Raw genomic sequence first — 18,268 nt, 5'->3', positions numbered from 1 at the left:
AAAATAGCAAAAAAAAATGCAGTGCTTGCAGACCTCAAATAATGCTACGAAAACAAGTTCATAATTATTTAGAAACAACAGTACTAATGTTTTATCTCAGGAAGAGTTCAGAAATCAATATTTTGTGGAATAACCATGATTTTTAATCACAGCTTTCATGTGTCTTGGCATGCTTTCCACCAGTCTTTCACACTGCTTTTGGGTGACATTATGCCACTCCCGGTACAAAAATTTAAGCAGTTCTTCTTTGTTTGATGGCTTGTGACTATCCATCTTCCTCACTTTCAAGAGGTTTTCAATGGGGTTCAGGTTTGGAGATTGGGCTGGCCATGACAGCGATTTGAGCTAGTGTTCCTTCATCCACACGCTGGTTTACCTAGCCGTGTGGCATGGTGCATTGTTCTGCTGGAAAAGCCAGTCCTCAGAGTTGGGGAACGTTGCCTGAGCAGAAGGAATCAACTGTTTTTCCAGGATAACCTTGTATGCGGCTTGATTCACATGTCCTTCGCAAAGATTAACCTGCCCAATTCAAGCCTGGAAACTATGATTTTTGTGGAACTAGAGCAAGTCCAAAAAGTGGCAACAAAATTTAGTAACGGGATGAAAGAATTACGGTACCCAGCGAGATTATCAATGTAGAGAGCCCGGATAGCTCAGTCGGTAGAGCATCAGACTTTTAATCTGATATTTAAAAGTTATGGTGATATTCAGAAGATGCATATTTTTCATAACTGTATCTCCTGCCTATAAGCCACAAATCAATAGTGGACAGATCGCTAACAACAGCCATGTCATGTTTGGTCTCTGGGTAGTGGTAAAATCCCGATAAAAAATATGGCGCCAATCTCAAACTTTTGCGATCATCAGGGGTGAAGATAACACATAAGTTGGGAATTTCATAAAATCCTGAAGGGCTGAGGGCATCCCACAACCGGTCTCCCATGAGGTCATCATGGGGGGTGCAATGTGGGGGTAACTTGTGTGCTGATAAAAGGTCTAAAGAAATTATGATCTGTGTGGAACTATAGCGAGTACAAAGAAGGGCAACAAAATTAATAAAGGGGATGGAGGAACTACAATACCCAGAGAGATTAGCAAAAAAGTATTATTTAGTCTAGAAAAGAGGTAACTGAGGGGCGATCTCATAACCATGTATAAGTATATAAGGGGACAATACAAATATCTCTCCGAGGATCTGTTTATACCAAGGAAGGTGACGGTCACAAGGGGGCATTCTCTGCGTCTGGAGGAGAGAAGGTTTTTCCACCAACATAGAAAAGGATTCTTTACTTGTAGGGCAGGGAGAATCTGGAATTCCTTGTCTGAGGAGGTGGGGATGGCGAACTCAGTCAAGGGGTTCAAGAGAGGCCCGGATGTCTTCCTGGAGCGTAACAATATTGTATCTTGCAGTTATTAGGTTCTTTAGAAGGACGTAGATCTGGGCATTTCTTCTGACGGAATATAGGCTGAACTGGACGCACAAATGTCTTTTTTCGGCCTTGCTAACTACAGCTCTGGCAAAAATTAAGAGACCACTGCAAAATTTTCATTTTGTCTTAATTTTCTCTTTATAGGTATATTTTTGAGTAAAATGTAAATTGCTCTTATATTCTATAAACTACTGACATGTCTTCGAATTTCCAAGCACTAAATTTTGTACTTATTTTCAGAAAATGAAAAATGGTCAAAATAGCAAAAAAAATGCAGTGCTTGCAGACCTCAAATAATGCTACGAAAACAAGTTCATAATTATTTAGAAACAACAATACTAATGTTTTATCTCAGGAAGAGTTCAGAAATCAATATTTTGTGGAATAACCATGATTTTTAATCACAGCTTTCATGTGTCTTGGCATGCTTTCCACCAGTCTTTCACACTGCTTTTGGGTGACATTATGCCACTCCTGGTGCAAAAATTTAAGCAGTTCTGCTTTGTTTGATGGCTTGTGACTATCCATCTTCCTCACATTCAAGAGGTTTTCAATGGGGTTCAGGTTTGGAGATTGGGCTGGCCATGACAGCGATTTGAGCTAGTGTTCCTTCATCCACATGCTGGTTTACCTAGCCGTGTGGCATGGTGCATTGTTCTGCTGGAAAAGCCAGTCCTCAGAGTTGGGGAACGTTGCTTGAGCAGAAGGAATCAACTGTTTTTCCAGGATAACCTTGTATGCGGCTTGATTCACATGTCCTTCGCAAAGATTAACCTGCCCAATTCAAGCCTGGAAACTATGATTTTTGTGGAACTAGAGCAAGTCCAAAAAGGGGCAACAAAATTTAGTAACGGGATGAAAGAATTACGGTACCCAGCGAGAATATCAATGTAGAGAGCCCATATATCTCAGTCGGTAGAGCATCAGACTTTTAATCTGAGGGTCCAGGGTTCAAGTCCCTGTTCGGGCGTAAGCTTTTAATAAATGGTAATGTTATGTACCATGGACGGTACTCAGTCACTATTTGGCACTATTATGTGGTTCTGTTATGGTGATATTCAGAAGATGCATATTTTTCATAACTGTATCTCCTGCCTATAAGCCACAAATCAATAGTGGACAGATCGCTAACAACAGCCATGTCATGTTTGGTCTCTGGGTAGTGGTAAAATCCCGATAAAAGATATGGCGGCAATCTCAAACTTTTTCGATCATCAGGGGTGAAGATAACACATAAGTTGGGAATTTCATAAAATCCTGAAGGGCTGAGGGCATCCCACAACCGGTCTCCCATGAGGTCATCATGGGGGGTGCAATGTGGGGGTAACTTGTGTGCTGATAAAAGGTCTAAAGAAATTATGATCTGTGTGGAACTATAGCGAGTACAAAGAAGGGCAACAAAATTAATAAAGGGGATGGAGGAACTACAATACCCAGAGAGATTAGCAAAAAAGTATTATTTAGTCTAGAAAAGAGGTAACTGAGGGGCGATCTCATAACCATGTATAAGTATATAAGGGGACAATACAAATATCTCTCCGAGGATCTGTTTATACCAAGGAAGGTGACGGTCACAAGGGGGCATTCTCTGCGTCTGGAGGAGAGAAGGTTTTTCCACCAACATAGAAAAGGATTCTTTACTTGTAGGGCAGGGAGAATCTGGAATTCCTTGTCTGAGGAGGTGGGGATGGCGAACTCAGTCAAGGTGTTCAAGAGAGGCCCGGATGTCTTCCTGGAGCGTAACAATATTGTATCTTGCAGTTATTAGGTTCTTTAGAAGGATTTCTTCTGACGGAATATAGGCTGAACTGGACGGACAAATGTCTTTTTTCGGCCTTGCTAACTACAGCTCTGGCAAAAATTAAGAGACCACTGCAAAATTTTCATTTTGTCTTAATTTTCTCTTTATAGGTATATTTTTGAGTAAAATGTAAATTGCTCTTATATTCTATAAACTACTGACAACATGTCTTCGAATTTCCAAGCACTAAATTTTGTACTTATTTTCAGAAAATGAAAAATGGTCAAAATAGCAAAAAAAAATGCAGTGCTTGCAGACCTCAAATAATGCTACGAAAACAAGTTCATAATTATTTAGAAACAACAGTACTAATGTTTTATCTCAGGAAGAGTTCAGAAATCAATATTTTGTGGAATAACCATGATTTTTAAGCACAGCTTTCATGTGTCTTGGCATGCTTTCCACCAGTCTTTCACACTGCTTTTGGGTGACATTATGCCACTCCTGGTACAAAAATTTAAGCAGTTCTTCTTTGTTTGATGGCTTGTGACTATCCATCTTCCTCACTTTCAAGAGGTTTTCAATGGGGTTCAGGTTTGGAGATTGGGCTGGCCATGACAGCGATTTGAGCTAGTGTTCCTTCATCCACACGCTGGTTTACCTAGCCGTGTGGCATGGTGCATTGTTCTGCTGGAAAAGCCAGTCCTCAGAGTTGGGGAACGTTGCCTGAGCAGAAGGAATCAACTGTTTTTCCAGGATAACCTTGTATGCGGCTTGATTCACATGTCCTTCGCAAAGATTAACCTGCCCAATTCAAGCCTGGAAACTATGATTTTTGTGGAACTAGAGCAAGTCCAAAAAGGGGCAACAAAATTTAGTAACGGGATGAAAGAATTACGGTACCCAGCGAGATTATCAATGTAGAGAGCCCGGATATCTCAGTTGGTAGAGCATCAGACTTTTAATCTGATATTTAAAAGTTATGGTGATATTCAGAAGATGCATATTTTTCATAACTGTATCTCCTGCCTATAAGCCACAAATCAATAGTGGACAGATCGCTAACAACAGCCATGTCATGTTTGGTCTCTGGGTAGTGGTAAAATCCCGATAAAAGATATGGCGGCAATCTCAAACTTTTGCGATCATCAGGGGTGAAGATAACACATAAGTTGGGAATTTCATAAAATCCTGAAGGGCTGAGGGCATCCCACAACCGGTCTCCCATGAGGTCATCATGGGGGGTGCAATGTGGGGGTAACTTGTGTGCTGATAAAAGGTCTAAAGAAATTATGATCTGTGTGGAACTATAGCGAGTACAAAGAAGGGCAACAAAATTAATAAAGGGGATGGAGGAACTACAATACCCAGAGAGATTAGCAAAAAAGTATTATTTAGTCTAGAAAAGAGGCAACTGAGGGGCGATCTCATAACCATGAATAAGTATATAAGGGGACAATACAAATATCTTTTCCGAGGATCTGTTTATACCAAGGAAGGTGACGGTCACAAGGGGGCATTCTCTGCGTCTGGAGGAGAGAAGGTTTTTCCACCAACATAGAAAAGGATTCTTTACTGGTAGGGCAGGGAGAATCTGGAATTCCTTGTCTGAGGAGGTGGGGATGGCAAACTCAGTCAAGGGGTTCAAGAGAGGCCCGGATGTCTTCCTGGAGCGTAACAATATTGTATCTTGCAGTTATTAGGTTCTTTAGAAGGACGTAGATCTGGGGATTTCTTCTGACGGAATATAGGCTGAACTGGACGGACAAATGTCTTTTTTCGCCCTTGCTAACTACAGCTCTGGCAAAAATTAAGAGACCACTGCAAAATTTTCATTTTGTCTTAATTTTCTCTTTATAGGTATTTTTTTGAGTAAAATGTAAATTGCTCTTATATTCTATAAACTACTGACAACATGTCTTCGAATTTCCAAGCACTAAATTTTGTACTTATTTTCAGAAAATGAAAAATGGTCAAAATAGCAAAAAAAATGCAGTGCTTGCAGACCTCAAATAATGCTACGAAAACAAGTTCATAATTATTTAGAAACAACAGTACTAATGTTTTATCTCAGGAAGAGTTCAGAAATCAATATTTTGTGGAATAACCATGATTTTTAATCACAGCTTTCATGTGTCTTGTCATGCTTTCGACCAGTCTTTCACACTGCTTTTGGGTGACATTATGCCACTCCTGGTACAAAAACTTAAGCAGTTCTGCTTTGTTTGATGGCTTGTGACTATCCATCTTCCTCACATTCAAGAGGTTTTCAATGGGGTTCAGGTTTGGAGATTGGGCTGGCCATGACAGCGATTTGAGCTAGTGTTCCTTCATCCACACGCTGGTTTACCTAGCCGTGTGGCATGGTGCATTGTTCTGCTGGAAAAGCCAGTCCTCAGAGTTGGGGAACGTTGCCTGAGCAGAAGGAATCAACTGTTTTTCCAGGATAACCTTGTATGCGGCTTGATTCACATGTCCTTCGCAAAGATTAACCTGCCCAATTCAAGCCTGGAAACTATGATTTTTGTGGAACTAGAGCAAGTCCAAAAAGGGGCAACAAAATTTAGTAACGGGATGAAAGAATTACGGTACCCAGCGAGATTATCAATGTAGAGAGCCCGGATATCTCAGTCGGTAGAGCATCAGACTTTTAATCTGAGGGTCCAGGGTTCAAGTCCCTGTTCGGGCGTAAGCTTTTAATAAATGGTAATGTTATGTACCATGGACGGTACTCAGTCACTATTTGGCACTATTATGTGGTTCTGTTATGGTGATATTCAGAAGATGCATATTTTTCATAACTGTATCTCCTGCCTATAAGCCACAAATCAATAGTGGACAGATCGCTAACAACAGCCATGTCATGTTTGGTCTCTGGGTAGTGGTAAAATCCCGATAAAAGATATGGCGGCAATCTCAAACTTTTGCAATCATCAGGGGTGAAGATAACACATAAGTTGGGAATTTCATAAAATCCTGAAGGGCTGAGGGCATCCCACAACCGGTCTCCCATGAGGTCATCATGGGGGGTGCAATGTGGGGGTTACTTGTGTGCTGATAAAAGGTCTAAAGAAATTATGATCTGTGTGGAACTATAGCGAGTACAAAGAAGGGCAACAAAATTAATAAAGGGGATGGAGGAACTACAATACCCAGAGAGATTAGCAAAAAAGTATTATTTAGTCTAGAAAAGAGGTAACTGAGGGGCGATCTCATAACCATGTATAAGTATATAAGGGGACAATACAAATATCTCTCCGAGGATCTGTTTATACCAAGGAAGGTGACGGTCACAAGGGGGCATTCTCTGCATCTGGAGGAGAGAAGGTTTTTCCACCAACATAGAAAAGGATTCTTTACTTGTAGGGCAGGGAGAATCTGGAATTCCTTGTCTGAGGAGGTGGGGATGGCGAACTCAGTCAAGGGGTTCAAGAGAGGCCCGGATGTCTTCCTGGAGCGTAACAATATTGTATCTTGCAGTTATTAGCTTCTTTAGAAGGACGTAGATCTGGGCATTTCTTCTGACGGAATATAGGCTGAACTGGACGCACAAATGTCTTTTTTCGGCCTTGCTAACTACAGCTCTGGCAAAAATTAAGAGACCACTGCAAAATTTTCATTTTGTCTTAATTTTCTCTTTATAGGTATATTTTTGAGTAAAATGTAAATTGCTCTTATATACTATAAACTACTGACATGTCTTCGAATTTCCAAGCACTAAATTTTGTACTTATTTTCAGAAAATGAAAAATGGTCAAAATAGCAAAAAAAAATGCAGTGCTTGCAGACCTCAAATAATGCTACGAAAACAAGTTCATAATTATTTAGAAACAACAATACTAATGTTTTATCTCAGGAAGAGTTCAGAAATCAATATTTTGTGGAATAACCATGGTTTTTAATCACAGCTTTCATGTGTCTTGGCATGCTTTCCACCAGTCTTTCACACTGCTTTTGGGTGACATTATGCCACTCCTGGTACAAAAATTTAAGCAGTTCTGCTTTGTTTGATGGCTTGTGACTATCCATCTTCCTCACATTCAAGAGGTTTTCAATGGGGTTCAGGTTTGGAGATTGGGCTGGCCATGACAGCGATTTGAGCTAGTGTTCCTTCATCCACATGCTGGTTTACCTAGCCGTGTGGCATGGTGCATTGTTCTGCTGGAAAAGCCAGTCCTCAGAGTTGGGGAACGTTGCTTGAGCAGAAGGAATCAACTGTTTTTCCAGGATAACCTTGTATGCGGCTTGATTCACATGTCCTTCGCAAAGATTAACCTGCCCAATTCAAGCCTGGAAACTATGATTTTTGTGGAACTAGAGCAAGTCCAAAAAGGGGCAACAAAATTTAGTAACGGGATGAAAGAATTACGGTACCCAGCGAGATTATCAATGTAGAGAGCCCGGATATCTCAGTCGGTAGAGCATCAGACTTTTAATCTGAGGGTCCAGGGTGCAAGTCCCTGTTCGGGCGTAAGCTTTTAATAAATGGTAATGTTATGTACCATGGACGGTACTCAGTCACTATTTGGCACTATTATGTGGTTCTGTTATGGTGATATTCAGAAGATGCATATTTTTCATAACTGTATCTCCTGCCTATAAGCCACAAATCAATAGTGGACAGATCGCTAACAACAGCCATGTCATGTTTGGTCTCTGGGTAGTGGTAAAATCCCGATAAAAGATATGGCGGCAATCTCAAACTTTTTCGATCATCAGGGGTGAAGATAACACATAAGTTGGGAATTTCATAAAATCCTGAAGGGCTGAGGGCATCCCACAACCGGTCTCCCATGAGGTCATCATGGGGGGTGCAATGTGGGGGTAACTTGTGTGCTGATAAAAGGTCTAAAGAAATTATGATCTGTGTGGAACTATAGCGAGTACAAAGAAGGGCAACAAAATTAATAAAGGGGATGGAGGAACTACAATACCCAGAGAGATTAGCAAAAAAGTATTATTTAGTCTAGAAAAGAGGTAACTGAGGGGCGATCTCATAACCATGTATAAGTATATAAGGGGACAATACAAATATCTCTCCGAGGATCTGTTTATACCAAGGAAGGTGACGGTCACAAGGGGGCATTCTCTGCGTCTGGAGGAGAGAAGGTTTTTCCACCAACATAGAAAAGGATTCTTTACTTGTAGGGCAGGGAGAATCTGGAATTCCTTGTCTGAGGAGGTGGGGATGGCGAACTCAGTCAAGGGGTTCAAGAGAGGCCCGGATGTCTTCCTGGAGCGTAACAATATTGTATCTTGCAGTTATTAGGTTCTTTAGAAGGACGCAGATCTGGGGATTTCTTCTGACGGAATATAGGCTGAACTGGACGCACAAATGTCTTTTTTCGGCCTTGCTAACTACAGCTCTGGCAAAAATTAAGAGACCACTGCAAAATTTTCATTTTGTCTTAATTTTCTCTTTATAGGTATATTTTTGAGTAAAATGTAAATTGCTCTTATATTCTATAAACTACTGACATGTCTTCGAATTTCCAAGCACTAAATTTTGTACTTATTTTCAGAAAATGAAAAATGGTCAAAATAGCAAAAAAAATGCAGTGCTTGCAGACCTCAAATAATGCTACGAAAACAAGTTCATAATTATTTAGAAACAACAATACTAATGTTTTATCTCAGGAAGAGTTCAGAAATCAATATTTTGTGGAATAACCATGATTTTTAATCACAGCTTTCATGTGTCTTGGCATGCTTTCCACAAGTCTTTCACACTGCTTTTGGGTGACATTATGCCACTCCTGGTACAAAAATTTAAGCAGTTCTGCTTTGTTTGATGGCTTGTGACTATCCATCTTCCTCACATTCAAGAGGTTTTCAATGGGGTTCAGGTTTGGAGATTGGGCTGGCCATGACAGCGATTTGAGCTAGTGTTCCTTCATCCACATGCTGGTTTACCTAGCCGTGTGGCATGGTGCATTGTTCTGCTGGAAAAGCCAGTCCTCAGAGTTGGGGAACGTTGCTTGAGCAGAAGGAATCAACTGTTTTTCCAGGATAACCTTGTATGCGGCTTGATTCACATGTCCATCGCAAAGATTAACCTGCCCAATTCAAGCCTGGAAACTATGATTTTTGTGGAACTAGAGCAAGTCCAAAAAGGGGCAACAAAATTTAGTAACGGGATGAAAGAATTACGGTACCCAGCGACATTATTAATGTAGAGAGCCCGGATAGCTCAGTCGGTAGAGCATCAGACTTTTAATCTGAGGGTCCAGGGTTCAAGTCCCTGTTCGGGCGTAAGCTTTTAATGAATGGTAATGTTATGTACCATGGACGGTACTCAGTCACTATTTGGCACTATTATGTGGTTCTGTTATGGTGATATTCAGAAGATGCATATTTTTCATAACTGTATCTCCTGCCTATAAGCCACAAATCAATAGTGGACAGATCGCTAACAACAGCCATGTCATGTTTGGTATCTGGGTAGTGGTAAAATCCCGATAAAAGATATGGCGGCAATCTCAAACTTTTGCGATCATCATGGGTGAAGATATCACATAAGATGGGAATTTCATAAAATCCTGAAGGGCTGAGGGAATCCTACAACCGGTCTCCCATGAGGTGCTGATAAAAGGTCTAAAGAAATTATGATCTGTGTGGAACTAGAGCGAGTACAAAGAAGGGCAACAAAATTAATAAAGGGGATGGAGGAACTACAATACCCAGAGAGATTAGCAAAAAAGTATTATTTAGTCTAGAAAAGAGGCAACTGAGGGGTGATCTCATAACCATGTATAAGTATATAAGGGGACAATACAAATATCTCTCCGAGGATCTGTTTATACCAAGGAAGGTGACGGTCACAAGGGGGCATTCTCTGCATCTGGAGGAGAGAATGTTTTTCCACCAACATAGAAAAGGATTCTTTACTGGTAGGGCAGGGAGAATCTGGAATTCCTTGTCTGAGGAGGTGGGGATGGCGAACTCAGTCAAGGGGTTAAAGAGAGGCCCGGATGTCTTCCTGGAGCGTAACAATATTGTATCTTGCAGCTATTAGGTTCTTTAGAAGGACGTAGATCTGGGGATTTCTTCTGACGGAATATAGGCTGAACTGGACGGACAAATGTCTTTTTTCGGCCTTGCTAACTACAGCTCTGGCAAAAATTAAGAGACCACTGCAAAATTTTCAGTTTGTCTTAATTTTCTCTTTATAGGTATATTTTTGAGTAAAATGTAAATTGCTCTTATATTCTATAAACTACTGACAACATGTCTTCGAATTTCCAAGCACTAAATTTTGTACTTATTTTCAGAAAATGAAAAATGGTCAAAATAGCAAAAAAAATGCAGTGCTTGCAGACCTCAAATAATGCTACGAAAACAAGTTCATAATTATTTAGAAACAACAATACTAATGTTTTATCTCAGGAAGAGTTCAGAAATCAATATTTTGTGGAATAACCATGATTTTTAATCACAGCTTTCATGTGTCTTGGCATGCTTTCCACCAGTCTTTCACACTGCTTTTGGGTGACATTATGCCACTCCTGGTACAAAAATTTAAGCAGTTCTTCTTTGTTTGATGGCTTGTGACTATCCATCTTCCTCACATTCAAGAGGTTTTCAATGGGGTTCAGGTTTGGAAATTGGGCTGGCCATGACAGCGATTTGAGCTAGTGTTCCTTCATCCACACGTTGGTTTACCTAGCCGTGTGGCATGGTGCATTGTTCTGCTGGAAAAGCCAGTCCTCAAAGTTGGGGAACGTTGCCTGAGCAGAAGGAATCAACTGTTTTTCCAGGATAACCTTGTATGCGGCTTGATTCACATGTCCTTCGCAAAGATTAACCTGCCCAATTCAAGCCTGGAAATTATGATTTTTGTGGAACTAGAGCAAGTCCAAAAAGGGGCAACAAAATTTAGTAACGGGATGGAAGAATTACGGTACCCAGCGAGATTTTCAATGTAGAGAGCCCGGATAGCTCAGTCGGTAGAGCATGAGACTTTTAATCTGAGGGTCCAGGATTCAAGTCCCTGTTCGGGCGTAAGCTTTTAATAAATGGTAATGTTATGTACCATGGATATGGTATGACGGTACTCAGTCACTATTTGGCACTATTATGTGGTTCTGTTATGGTGATATTCAGAAGATGCATATTTTTCATAACTGTATCTCCTGCCTATAAGCCACAAATCAATAGTGGACAGATCGCTAACAACAGCCATGTCATGTTTGGTCTCTGGGTAGTGGTAAAATCCCGATAAAAGATATGGCGGCAATCTCAAACTTTTGTGATCATCAGGGGTGAAGATATCACATAAGTTGGGAATTTCATAAAATCCTGAAGGGCTGAGGGCATCCCACAACCGGTCTCCCATGAGGTGCTGATAAAAGGTCTAAAGAAATTATGATCTGTGTGGAACTAGAGCGAGTACAAAGAAGGGCAACAAAATTAATAAAGGAGATGGAGGAACTACAATACCCAGAGAGATTAGCAAAAAAGTATTATTTAGTCTAGAAAAGAGGCAACTGAGGGGTGATCTCATAACCATGTATAAGTATATAAGGGGACAATACAAATATCTCTCCGAGGATCTGTTTATACCAAGGAAGGTGACGGTCACAAGGGGGCATTCTCTGCATCTGGAGGAGAGAAGGTTTTTCCACCAACATAGAAAAGGATTCTTTACTGGTAGGGCAGGGAGAATCTGGAATTACTTGTCTGAGGAGGTGGGGATGGCGAACTCAGTCAAGGGGTTCAAGAGAGGCCCGGATGTCTTCCTGGAGCGTAACAATATTGTATCTTGCAGTTATTAGGTTCTTTAGAAGGATTTCTTCTGACGGAATATAGGCTGAACTGGATGGACAAATGTCTTTTTTTCGGCCTTGCTAACTACAGCTCTGGCAAAAATTAAGAGACCACTGCAAAATTTTCAGTTTGTCTTAATTTTCTCTTTATAGGTATATTTTTGAGTAAAATGTAAATTGCTCTTATATTCTATAAACTACTGACAACATGTCTTCGAATTTCCAAGCACTAAATTTTGTACTTATTTTCAGAAAATGAAAAATGGTCAAAATAGCAAAAAAAATGCAGTGCTTGCAGACCTCAAATAATGCTACGAAAACAAGTTCATAATTCTTTAGAAACAACAATACTAATGTTTTATCTCAGGAAGAGTTCAGAAATCAATATTTTGTGGAATAACCATGATTTTTAATCACAGCTTTCATGTTTCTTGGCATGCTTTCCACCAGTCTTTCACACTGCTTTTGGGTGACATTATGCCACTCCTGGTACAAAAATTTAAGCAGTTCTTCTTTGTTTGATGGCTTGTGACTATGCATCTTCCTCACATTCAAGAGGTTTTCAATGGGGTTCAGGTTTGGAGATTGGGCTGGCCATGACAGCAATTTGAGCTAGTGTTCCTTCATCCACACGTTGGTTTACCTAGCCGTGTGGCATGGTGCATTGTTCTGCTGGAAAAGCCAGTCCTCAGAGTTGGGGAACGTTTCCTGAGCAGAAGGAATCAACTGTTTTTCCAGGATAACCTTGTATGCGGCTTGATTCACATGTCCTTCGCAAAGATTAACCTGCCCAATTCAAGCCTGGAAATTATGATTTTTGTGGAAATAGAGCAAGTCCAAAAAGGGGCAACAAAATTTAGTAACGGGATGGAAGAATTACGGTACCCAGCGAGATTATCAATGTAGAGAGCACGGATAGCTCAGTCGGTATAGCATCAGACGTTTAATCTGAAGGTCCAGGGTTCAAGTCCCTGTTCGGGCATAAGCTTTTAATAAATGGTAATGTTATGTACCAAGAATATGGTATGACGGTGCTCAGTCACTATTTGGCACTATTATGTGGTTCTGTTATGGTGATATTCAGAAGATGCATATTTTTCATAACTGTATCTCCTGCCTATAAGCCACAAATCAATAGTGGACACATCGCTAACAACAGCCATGTCATGTTTGGTCTCTGGGTAGTGGTAAAATCCCGATAAAAGATATGGCGGCAATCTCAAACTTTTGCGATCATCAGGGGTGAAGATATCACATAAGATGGGAATTTCATAAAATCCTGAAGGGCTGAGGGCATCCTACAACCGGTCTCCCATGAGGTGCTGATAAAAGGTCTAAAGAAATTATGATCTGTGTGGAACTAGAGCGAGTACAAAGAAGGGCAACAAAATTAATAAAGGGGATGGAGGAACTACAATACCCAGAGAGATTAGCAAAAAAGTATTATTTAGTCTAGAAAAGAGGCAACTGAGGGGTGATCTCATAACCATGTATAAGTATATAATAGGACAATACAAATATCTCTCCGAGGATCTGTTTATACCAAGGAAGGTGACGGTCACAAGGGGGCATTCTCTGCATCTGGAGGAGAGAAGGTTTTTCCACCAACATAGAAAAGGATTCTTTACTGGTAGGGCAGGGAGGATCTGGAATTCCTTGTCTGAGGAGGTGGGGATGGCGAACTCAGTCAAGGGGTTCAAGAGAGGCCCGGATGTCTTCCTGGAGCGTAACAATATTGTATCTTGCAGTTATTAGGTTCTTTAGAAGGATTTCTTCTGACGGAATATAGGCTGAACTGGACTGACAAACGTCTTTTTTTGGCCTTGCTAACTACAGCTCTGGCAAAAATTAAGAGACCACTGCAAAATTTTCAGTTTGTCTTAATTTTCTCTTTATAGGTATATTTTTGAGTAAAATGTAAATTGCTCTTATATTCTATAAAGTACTGACAACATGTCTTCGAATTTCCAAGCACTAAATTTTGTACTTATTTTCAGAAAATGAAAAATGGTCAAAATAGCAAAAAAAATGCAGTGCTTGCAGACCTCAAATAATGCTACGAAAACAAGTTCATAATTATTTAGAAACAACAATACTAATGTTTTATCTCAGGAAGAGTTCAGAAATCAATATTTTGTGGAATAACCATGATTTTTAATCACAGCTTTCATGTTTCTTGGCATGCTTTCCACCAGTCTTTCACATTGCTTTTGGGTGACATTATGCCACTCCTGGTACAAAAATTTAAGCAGTTCTGCTTTGTTTGATGGCTTGTGACTATCCATCTTCCTCACATTCAAGAGGTTTTCAATGGGGTTCAGGTTTGGAGATTGGGCTGGCCATGACAGCGATTTGAGCTAGTGTTCCTTTATCCACACGTTGGTTTACCTAGCCGTGTGGCATGGTGCATTGTTCTGCTGGAATAGCCAGTCCTCAGAGTTGGGGAACGTTGCCTGAGCAGAAGGAATCAACTGTTTTTCCAGGATAACCTTGTATGCGGCTTGATTCACATGTCCTTCGCAAAGATTAACCTGCCCAATTCAAGCCTGGAAATTATGATTTTTGTGGAACTAGAGCAAGTCCAAAAAGCGGCAACAAAATTTAGTAACGGGATGAAAGAATTACGGTACCCAGCGAGATTATCACTGTAGAGAGCCCGGATAGCTCAGTCGATAGAGCATCAGACTTTTAATCTGAGGGACCAGGGTTCAAGTCCCAGTTCGGGCGTAAGCTTTTAATAAATGGTAATGTTATGTACCATGGATATGGTATGACGGTACTCAGGCACTATTTGGCACTATTATGTGGTTATATTCAGAAGATTATTATGATATTCAGAAGATGCATATTTTTCATAACTGTATCTCCTGCCTATAAGCCACAAATCAATAGTGGACAGATCGCTAACAACAGCCATGTCATGTTTGGTCTCTGGGTAGTGGTAAAATCCCGATAAAAGATATGGCGGCAATCTCAAACTTTTGCGATCATCAGTGGTGAAGATATCACATAAGTTGGGAATTTCATAAAATCACGAAGGGCAGAGGGCATCCCACAACCGGTCTCCCAAGAGGTGCTGATAAAAGGTCTAAAGAAATTATGATCTGTGTGGAACTAGAGCGAGTACAAAGAAGGGCAACAAAATTAATAAAGGGGATGGAGGAACTACAATTCCCAGAGAGATTAGCAAAAAAGTATTATTTAGTCTAGAAAAGAGGCAACTGAGGGGTGATCTCATAACCATGTATAAGTATATAAGGGGACAATACAAATATCTCTCCGAGGATCTGTTTATACCAAGGAAGGTGACGGTCACAAGGGGGCATTCTCTGCATCTGGAGGAGAGAAGGTTTTTCCACCAACATAGAAAAGGATTCTTTACTGGTAGGGCAGGGAGAATCTGGAATTCCTTGTCTGAGGAGGTGGGGATGGCGAACTCAGTCAAGGGGTTCAAGAGAGTCCCGGATGTCTTCCTGGAGCGTAACAATATTTTATCTTGCAGTTATTAGGTTCTTTAGAAGGATTTCTTCTGACGGAATATAGGCTGAACTGGACGGACAAATGTCTTTTTTCGGCCTTGCTAACTACAGCTCTGGCAAAAATTAAGAGACCACTGCAAAATTTTCAGTTTGTCTTAATTTTCTCTTTATAGGTATATTTTTGAGTAAAATGTAAATTGCTCTTATATTCTATAAACTACTGACAACATGTCTTCGAATTTCCAAGCACTAAATTTTGTACTTATTTTCAGAAAATGAAAAATGGTCAAAATAGCAAAAAAAATGCAGTGCTTGCAGACCTCAAATAATGCTACGAAAACAAGTTCATAATTATTTAGAAACAACAATACTAATGTTTTATCTCAGGAAGAGTTCAGAAATCAATATTTTGTGGAATAACCATGATTTTTAATCACAGCTTTCATGTGTCTTGGCATGCTTTCCACCAGTCTTTCACACTGCTTTTGGGTGACATTATGCCACTCCTGGTACAAAAATTTAAGCAGTTCTTCTTTGTTTGATGGCTTGTGACTATCCATCTTCCTCACATTCAAGAGGTTTTCAATGGGGTTCAGGTTTGGAGATTGGGCTGGCCATGACAGCGATTTGAGCTAGTGTTCCTTCATCCACACGTTGGTTTACCTAGCCGTGTGGCATGGTGCATTGTTCTGCTGGAAAAGCCAGTCCTCAGAGTTGGGGAACGTTGCCTGAGCAGAAGGAATCAACTGTTTTTCCAGGATAACCTTGTATGCGGCTTGATTCACATGTCCTTCGCAAAGATTAACCTGACCAATTCAAGCCTGGAAATTATGATTTTTGTGGAACTAGAGCAAGTCCAAAAAGGGGCAACAAAATTTAGTAACGGGATGGAAGAATTACGGTACCCAGCGAGATTATCAATGTAGAGAGCTCGGATAGCTCAGTCGGTAAACCATCAGACTTTTAATCTGAGGGTCCTTGTTCGGGCGTAAGCTTTTAATAAATGGTAATGTTATGTACCATGGATATGGTATGACGGTACTCAGTCACTATTTGGCACTATTATGTGGTTCTGTTATGGTGATATTCAGAAGATGCATATTTTTCATAACTGTATCTCCTGCCTATAAGCCACAAATCAATAGTGGACAGATCGCTAACAACAGCCATGTCATGTTTGGTCTCTGGGTAGTGGTAAAATCCCAATAAAAGATATGGCGGCAATCTCAAACTTTTGCGATCATCAGGGGTGAAGATATCACATAAGTTGGGAATTTCATAAAATCCTGAAGGGCTGAGGGCATCCCACAACCGGTCTCCCATGAGGTCATCATGGGGGTGCAATGTGGGTGTAACTTGTGTGCTGATAAAAGGTCTAAAGAAATTATGATCTGTGTGGAACTAGAGCGAGTACAAAGAAGGGCAACAAAATTAATAAAGGGGATGGAGGAACTACAATACCCAGAGAGATTAGCAAAAAAGTATTATTTAGTCTAGAAAAGAGGCAACTGAGGGGTGATCTCATAACCATGTATAAGTATATAAGGGGACAATACAAATATCTCTCCGAGGATCTGTTTATACCAAGGAAGGTGACGGTCACAAGGGGGCATTCTCTGCATCTGGAGGAGAGAAGGTTTTTCCACCAACATAGAAAAGGATTCTTTACTGGTAGGGCAGGGAGAATCTGGAATTCCTTGTCTGAGGAGGTGGGGATGGCGAACTCAGTCAAGGGGTTCAAGAGAGGCCCGGATGTCTTCCTGGAGCATAACAATATTGTATCTTGCAGTTATTAGGTTCTTTAGAAGGACGTAGATCTGGGGATTTCTTCTGACGGAATATAGGCTGAACTGGACGGACAAATGTCTTTTTTCGGCCTTGCTAACTACAGCTCTGGCAAAAATTAAGAGACCACTGCAAAATTTTCAGTTTGTCTTAATTTTCTCTTTATAGGTATATTTTTGAGTAAAATGTAAATTGCTCTTATATTCTATAAACTACTGACAACATGTCTTCGAATTTCCAAGTACTAAATTTTGTACTTATTTTCAGAAAATGAAAAATGGTCAAAATAGCAAAAAAAATGCAGTGCTTGCAGACCTCAAATAATGCAACGAAAACAAGTTCATAATTATTTAGAAACAACAATACTAATGTTTTATCTCAGGAAGAGTTCAGAAATCAATATTTTGTGGAATAACCATGATTTTTAATCACAGCTTTCATGTGTCTTGGCATGCTTTCCACCATTCTTTCACACTGCTTTTGGGTGACAATAGGCCACTCATGGTACAAAAATTTAAGCAGTTCTTCTTTGTTTGATGGCTTGTGACTATCCATCTTACTCACATTCAAGAGGTTTTCAATGGGGTTCAGGTTTGGAGATTGGGCTGGCCATGACAGCGATTTGAGCTAGTGTTCCTTCATCCACACGTTGGTTTACCTAGCCGTGTGGCATGGTGCATTGTTCTGCTGGAAAAGCCAGTCCTCAGAGTTGGGGAATGTTGCCTGAGCAGAAGGAATCAACTGTTTTTCCAGGATAACCTTGTATGCGGCTTGATTCACATGTCCTTCGCAAAGATTAACCTGCCCAATTCAAGCCTGGAAATTATGATTTTTGTGGAACTAGAGCAAGTCCAAAAAGGGGCAACAAAATTTAGTAACGGGATGGAAGAATTACGGTACCCAGCGAGATTATCAATGTAGAGAGCCCGGATAGCTCAGTTGGTAGAGCATCAGACTTTTAACAGGTTCAAGTCCCTGTTCGGGCATAAGCTTTAAATAAATGGTAATGTTATGTACCATGGATATGGTATGACGGTACTCAGGCACTATTATGTGGTTCTGTTATGG

The 18,268-nt window shown here is 40.4% G+C and overlaps 7 non-coding genes across 7 annotated transcripts; all 7 read left to right on the top strand.

Moving 5' to 3' along the window:
* Positions 1-2,327: 2,327 nt before the first annotated feature.
* Positions 2,328-2,400, top strand: TRNAK-UUU (transfer RNA lysine (anticodon UUU)). Its single transcript has one exon. It is a non-coding gene; the product is annotated as a tRNA-Lys (tRNA).
* Positions 2,401-5,787: 3,387 nt separating this feature from the next.
* Positions 5,788-5,860, top strand: TRNAK-UUU (transfer RNA lysine (anticodon UUU)). Its single transcript has one exon. It is a non-coding gene; the product is annotated as a tRNA-Lys (tRNA).
* Positions 5,861-7,569: 1,709 nt separating this feature from the next.
* On the top strand, positions 7,570-7,642 carry TRNAK-UUU (transfer RNA lysine (anticodon UUU)). The gene has a single exon. It is a non-coding gene; the product is annotated as a tRNA-Lys (tRNA).
* A 1,708-nt stretch (positions 7,643-9,350) lies between these two features.
* Positions 9,351-9,423, top strand: TRNAK-UUU (transfer RNA lysine (anticodon UUU)). The gene has a single exon. It is a non-coding gene; the product is annotated as a tRNA-Lys (tRNA).
* A 1,676-nt stretch (positions 9,424-11,099) lies between these two features.
* On the top strand, positions 11,100-11,172 carry TRNAK-UUU (transfer RNA lysine (anticodon UUU)). The gene has a single exon. It is a non-coding gene; the product is annotated as a tRNA-Lys (tRNA).
* Positions 11,173-12,845: 1,673 nt separating this feature from the next.
* Positions 12,846-12,918, top strand: TRNAK-UUU (transfer RNA lysine (anticodon UUU)). Its single transcript has one exon. It is a non-coding gene; the product is annotated as a tRNA-Lys (tRNA).
* A 1,672-nt stretch (positions 12,919-14,590) lies between these two features.
* Positions 14,591-14,663, top strand: TRNAK-UUU (transfer RNA lysine (anticodon UUU)). The gene has a single exon. It is a non-coding gene; the product is annotated as a tRNA-Lys (tRNA).
* Positions 14,664-18,268: the final 3,605 nt, after the last annotated feature.

Source organism: Dendrobates tinctorius, unplaced genomic scaffold, assembly GCF_039654945.1.
Source record: "Dendrobates tinctorius isolate UK_male_01 unplaced genomic scaffold, ASM3965494v1 ptg000099l, whole genome shotgun sequence".
Lineage (NCBI taxonomy): Eukaryota > Metazoa > Chordata > Amphibia > Anura > Dendrobatidae > Dendrobates > Dendrobates tinctorius.
The sequence above is the reverse complement of the archived record's forward strand: the minus strand, read 5'-3'. Positions and strand labels throughout refer to the sequence as shown.